This window comes from Anastrepha obliqua, unplaced genomic scaffold, assembly GCF_027943255.1.
Source record: "Anastrepha obliqua isolate idAnaObli1 unplaced genomic scaffold, idAnaObli1_1.0 ptg000023l, whole genome shotgun sequence".
Lineage (NCBI taxonomy): Eukaryota > Metazoa > Arthropoda > Insecta > Diptera > Tephritidae > Anastrepha > Anastrepha obliqua.
Window position 1 is genome coordinate 378,523 of NW_026562184.1, and position 6,764 is coordinate 385,286.

A 6,764-nucleotide genomic window follows, 5' to 3' on the forward strand; every position below is an offset into this window, starting at 1 on the left:
ACCTTTGGCAAATGTGTAAGCAGTAAGCAAACTTTATTCATATAGTTTTCCTGATTTTTGCATCAGTCATAGTAAACAAACGCCGTAGCCGAATGGGTTGGTGCGTGATTACTATTCAGAATTCACAGAGAAAACGTCAGTTCGAATCTCGGTGAAAGCAAAATTAATAAAAACATTTTTCTAATAGCGGTCGCCCATCAGCAGGCAATGGCAAAATACCGAGTGTATTTCTGCCATGAAAAAAATCTCCTCATAAACATATCATAAAACAAAATAAAATAAATGTATAAAAAAAAAATTTTTTTTGTGATTCGAACCAAGGATTTCGGATCGGAAGCCCACATTGCTAGCCGCTAGGCTATCGCGCTGTGCTGTCGCCGCTGGCCTAAAAGTTATTTTGTTCGTCGCTACGTTTATATGAAACTGACACTGGCAAACGAATCCATATGTATGAAAGGGATAGAAAATCACACGTACACAAAATTTTTGGCACGATTTTCCCAACGCTTTTAACAACGTGATTGTAAAGGGGCGTGGTTAGTGACAGTTTAACGGCCACGCGTGGCGGTTACGTGAAGGGTAACGTGACCGCCACTCTTCTTGCTGGGAACGTATGCAAACATATTTCTAATATACATATGTATGTATGTATGCAAAAATCACATTTCTCTTTCATGCTTATTTCCCGTAGGCATTTTGCATGCGCAAATGGATTATTTCTTGTGAGATGAATAAATTAATTCTAAGTATATGCATGCATGAATGTGAAATTTGAAGTATCTAATTAACTAAATTGTATTGATATTAAGTGCATTATCAAAATAATTTCAAAATATTCACATGTAAACCATTCAGTCAGCGTCTAGCATTCAAGGTGTTTGGTCGTCTTAGGTGCGCTATCGTTGTGTTATTCAGTGCGGGTTGTTCCGTTATATATTTCTCTATTATATTTATTCCTATTAAAATATAAATCTTAGTTTTATTCCAATTTGGTGAGTTTTCTCTTTTCCTAATTGCGATAATGCCCCCCGGGGCAACTGATAATCGGGAGAATCGCTTTGTTTTGCTCGCAAGCGATACCCCACACAAGAAAAAGAAATTAAGTAATGGTTCATCACTTAACCTTTTCCCTGAATTACCAAGTGTTACTGTGGTAGATCCTAAGTTTCTGGTATTATCCTGCAGTGATGAAAATAAAAAAATGTCAGACTATTAATGTTTTGCCGTCCATAAGCCAATTCAACTTATCAGTAAAGAGGTAATATCGATCTCCGAAATCAGAGATGGTTACCTTCTGCTACTAGTAAAGGGCAAGAAAACAGCACAAAAATTTTTGTCTACCACGCAATTACAAGGGGTGTGTTGTGTTACATTTTCATTTCATACTTCACTCAACATCACCAAGGGGACAATCTATGCCCCTTATCTTAATAAAGTATCTGATGAAGAAATTGTGAACGAACTCAGCAGCCAAGGTGTAACTTCTATTTATAAATTCAATAAAATGTTCAATGGAAAACTAACTCCCAGTGGTGTTATCCTACTATCTTTTGATTCTTACAAATTACCTACCAAAATTGATGTGTCATGGCATTCTGTAAAAGTTAGGGAGTAATCCCATGCGGTGCAAACTGTGTCAACTGCTTGGTCACACCACAAAATGGTGCAAGAATCAACCAATATGTGTTGGGTGCGCACTACCCCCCAATCAACCAGACGATTGCACTCGTATTATGTGTATTACTCCAAAAACAACATTAAATAAAGAAATAAACCACTTGGAATCATCGAATAACAAACAAACAAACTCTCAAAGTACTGCATTTTCATCAGCAGAAATCTCGCGTGCTCATCTTGCACAAAGTACCTCTACTTCTAAAACAATAACAAACAAAGACAACAACCCCATTAAATCACAGAATACTAAATTACATAACTCTCCAAATCCAAAAGTCTCCAACGATCAAACATCTCTCTGTACAAGCAACAACTTAGCTAATCAACAACATAAAGAAGAGAATGCTTCTCTGGCAAATTCAAAAAGCAGTAATGACACCGCCGCCCAGTCGGATATAGATCATTGTAGTTCTAGTTGTTCTCTTAAGAATGCCAAATCTATAACTGACAAAAGCTTCATTAATTGTACATTCTCACCACTTCCATCTATGAGTAGAGTTCTGTCTCTTTCTCAGTTATCTAATATGGAAAATTCTTCTGATGAATGATGCTCAAAATAGTAAATTTCCAGTTACAAATAATTTCTCTCTATAATTTCAGTTTTTACCAATCACTATGTTAACTTTCTTGCAATGGAATATAAACGGCTTTTTTAACAATTACCATGAGCTTCTTCTACTTCTCTCAGATTTTAAACCCGATCTTGTAGCTTTACAAGAAACCCACCTTGCAGTTTCCATTAATCCCTCTCCTCCTTCTCTTTACACTGCCTATTTCCATAACACAAGTAACACGAATAAACACGGGACTGGTATCCTTACTAAAAAAGGTATTTGGCATAAAAGAATCGCTATTCATACAAATTTAAACATTATTGCTTTTGAAATTAAGACCAATATAACCTTAACGGTGATATCTGCTTATTTTCCACCTGGTAAAGATTTCGATATTGGCGAGTTTAAATCAATTTTGACTTCACTATCTCACCCACTTATTCTTTATGGAGATGTCAATGCCTGGAGTCCACTTTGGGGCTCTTCCATACAAAACAAGAGGGGTAAAGCAATTGCAGATCTAATTTTCACTCAAGATTTAATTGTCTTAAAGGATAAATCGCCGACACACTTTTCCACTCATAATTCATTCACGCATGTTGATGTTACGATATCCTCCACTAGCATTTACCCACTCCTTTCTTGGAGAATTCTAGATAGTCTCTGTAGTAGTGACCACTATCCAATTGTTTTACACTTAAATTGTGAAAGGAGAAGTAAGACCGGTCACATACCAAGATTTAAAACCGATAAAGCAGATTGGGCAAAATACAGGTTTCAGTGCAACGAACAAAGTCAAATCCACCCTTTTAGTAGTAATATCAATAAGGAAGCTAGTTCTATTAAAAAGATTATCCTCAGCGCAGCTACGTCATCCATTCCTCAATCCCGTCCCTACTTTCATAAAAAATGTGTCCCCTGCTGGAGCAAGGATCTTGCCGAGTTACGTGCAATAAAGCAAAATGCATGGTATAATTTTAAACGCATACGCTCCAACCAAAACCATGAAGTTTATACTTTTTGCAAAAAGGGCAAAAAAAGACTGCTTTATTAGCATCTCTAGCAATATCAATCCGTCGTCCTCTTCAAAACAAATATGAAAAAGTATCAAAAAGCTGTCGGGGTCTTATAGCAATTTTACTGTCCCACAACTTGTTATAAATAACAAGCTCATTTCTTGTCCCAAAAAAATTGGAAATTCTTTCGCTAAACATTGGTCTGAGTACTCAGATAACACAAATTTTTCTCACGACTTTGTTTCACAAAAATCCAGAATTTTAAATGAAATATATTGTGCACCCCAAAACTCACTCGCTCTGCAAGAGAGATTGACAATCCCATTACCATCCAAGAGTTTGATCATTTTGTTAAGCAGGCCAGAGGCTCCACTCCTGGTTATGACCGCATTAGTTACTCCATGCTTAAAAATCTACCTGATTATATTAAGACAAGGTTATTAAAACTATACAACTCCATTTTCACTTCTGGTATCATACCTCAAAGTTGGAAATTTTCTTGTATATCACCTATTCCTAAGCATAACAAATCAGCAGATAAGCCGTCCAACTTTCGCCCGATTTCCTTATTGCCATGCACCAGCAAGATTTTAGAGAAAATAGTTGCTAACCGACTAATGTGGTTTGCGTCCAAACATAAATTTTTAAATCCCAGTCAGGTTGCCTTTAAAAAAGGACATAGCACTGTCGATGCACTTTTATCTTTTGACCATTTCTCTTCATGTGCCCTGTCTAATAAGAAACATATTACAGCACTTTCCCTCGACTTCGAAAAAGCCTTCGATCGCATCGGGATACACATTGTTCTAAGGCAACTAAGGAAATGGTAAGAAGAAGCTTCCTAACAAACCGAAGATTTATGGTTAAGATAAACGGCTCTTTTTCCGACAGATACAACTTAGAAAACTGGATTCCTCAAGGTTCGCCTCTTTTGGTAGTTTTATTTGTTATCGCGTTTGACGAAATAGGTAAAATCATAGATAAGCACAATATTGGCCATTGTATTTACGCGGATGATGTTTTAATATTTACTAAACTCGATAATTTAGTGTCGGTTAGAACCATCTTAACAAAATCCTTGAGGACATTGCTGTATGGTCGCTCGAATCTGGAGCGATTATATCATTGGAAAAATCCAATATCCTACATATTTGTCGGAGGAAGTGCTGTTCGGGTGTAAAACTAAGTCACCATAACACCTATAAGTAACGTGAGCCATTTAAAAATATTAGGAATTTTCTTTGACTGTAAATACACTTTTAAATTTCATTGCGATTACATTAGAAATAAATTAATTAATCGTCTTAGCATTGTAAAATACTTTTCATCAAAAAAATCCTTTGTACATACTTCTACACTTTGTTACATTGTTAAATCACTACTTTTATCTGTAATTGACTATGCTTTACCAATTTATGGAAGCTGTGCCAAAAGCAACTTAAACCTTCTGTGTGCTCCATATCATGCTGCTGTGCGTAGAAGCCTACGTGCCTTCCCCACTACTCCTATTTGTAACATCTTGGCTGAATCCGGACTTCCTAGTTTAAGTGAGCGGGTGGAATATATGACTGCTGGCCTTATGTACAAAGTGTTATCCTGCAATAATGATCACCTCTATAAAATCACAATCAATGCAGCAAATAGAAAATCTTTTCCAAAGAGGCTGTCGGCGTTATATCATGTGGTTGTCTGGGCCAGAAAAATGAGTATACATTTTAAACCTACTCGTCAAATCCGCAGTAAGTGCCCACCGTGGCTTCTTTCGAACTCGTCATTTGTTAATTGTTTTCAAGATTATCGAAAGGAAAACACTTGTGGTCTTATCTACCGACAAATATTCCTTCAGCACAAACGAGAATTAAATCAAAAATCTTTCAAATTCATATTTACCGATGGCTCCAAAACTAACTTCTCAACCTCTTTCGCGGTTATATCTGAGGATCTACAAGTTCTGAGAAAAGGTTTGCTGCATAATCACTGCTCGACATTTAGTAGTGAGATCTTTGCTATATATCAAGCCGCTCTAATAGCCTCCAAAAAGAAAGGTAAATTTTGCATTTGTACCGACAGTCAATCTGCCATCGATGCCGTAAGAAATTTTAACAATAACAGTGCTGTAGTAACTCATGTTCGAGATTTACTTGTCAAGCAAACAAACAAAATTAAATTGATGTGGATACCAGGACACTGCGGAATTAAAGGCAATGAGTTCGCTGATTATGTCGCGAAAAGTGTTCATAAGGAACCGGCTCTGTATTTTGACGTTCTGGAAAAAGCAGATTTAAAACGTCTAATAAAGCAGTACTTACATAACAAGGCTCTATTGAAATGGAATGAATACTTGCATCATTACGCGACAATTAACCCCTTCAGGGTAATGCCTACCTATCCACCGGAATCTAAACATACAGACATTTTGTTGTTCTCACGACTTCGTTTAGGTCACAGGCAGATAACTCACAGTTACTTGTTAAACTCTGGAGATGCATCCTGCTGTTTTTGTGGGTCATCTAGAACATCAGTAAAGCATATCCTAGACAAATGCACCCAGTTTACCAATACCAGGCGAAGGATTTTTGGCATAGCTCTCCCTTCACAACTTCTAGTTAATACAACATTATCAAATGTAAATACTATATCTAACTTTCTTGAACTGTGTATTATAGCTCATTTAATTTAATATACCTATACTTAGACATATTTTATTTACTTGTATTACACATATATTCCTTATTTTAAATATAAGACTACCAAATATTGTAATTAATCCTAGTTTATTGTAAAACCAGCTGATGGCCTTGAGCTAGTGCTGTTCTTATTTCCTGCTATTTCCTGTATATTCATATACTTAAAATAAAACATGATTCTGATTCTGTAAACCATTCATTTGCATCAACGGTTATTATTCATATACTAAATAGATATAACATCTACCATCCATATTGTGGGCAGAAAAGAATCTTGACCTGCCTCAAAACACAGCTCATATGTATTTACATAAAAAAAATTCAAAAGCAAATAGACAAACGTATGCAAACATATTCCTAACATATGCAAAAAAACTCATCTAAACGGTATTCGCGTACATATGCATATGTATGTATGTATGCATATATGAATACATATGTTGGGACAATGTACATATGTATGTACGTAAATGTTTCTATTCTAAGCAAAACAATGAATATTCGTATATGCATACTAGCGGACCCTCTGCCTGCTTCGCTAGGCATATCAAAATTAAGAATGAATAATGAACACTCGATTTAAATTCACTCTATGTGTATTTATTCTTTTTTTACAATATAAAATTAATGTTAATTTAAAACTTAAACTAACGCAAAGCCTTTTCGTAAACTACATTTTTTGTTTTGACCTGAGTTGTGGTATAAATAAACAGAACTGATGGTTTTCCTACACGTGAAAATTAACTTTTGCTTCAATAGCAAAAGCTTTTTAAAAAATGTGAGTCTTTATTGTGATGCTTGTTGCGCAATGCACAACGGATAAAAAACTA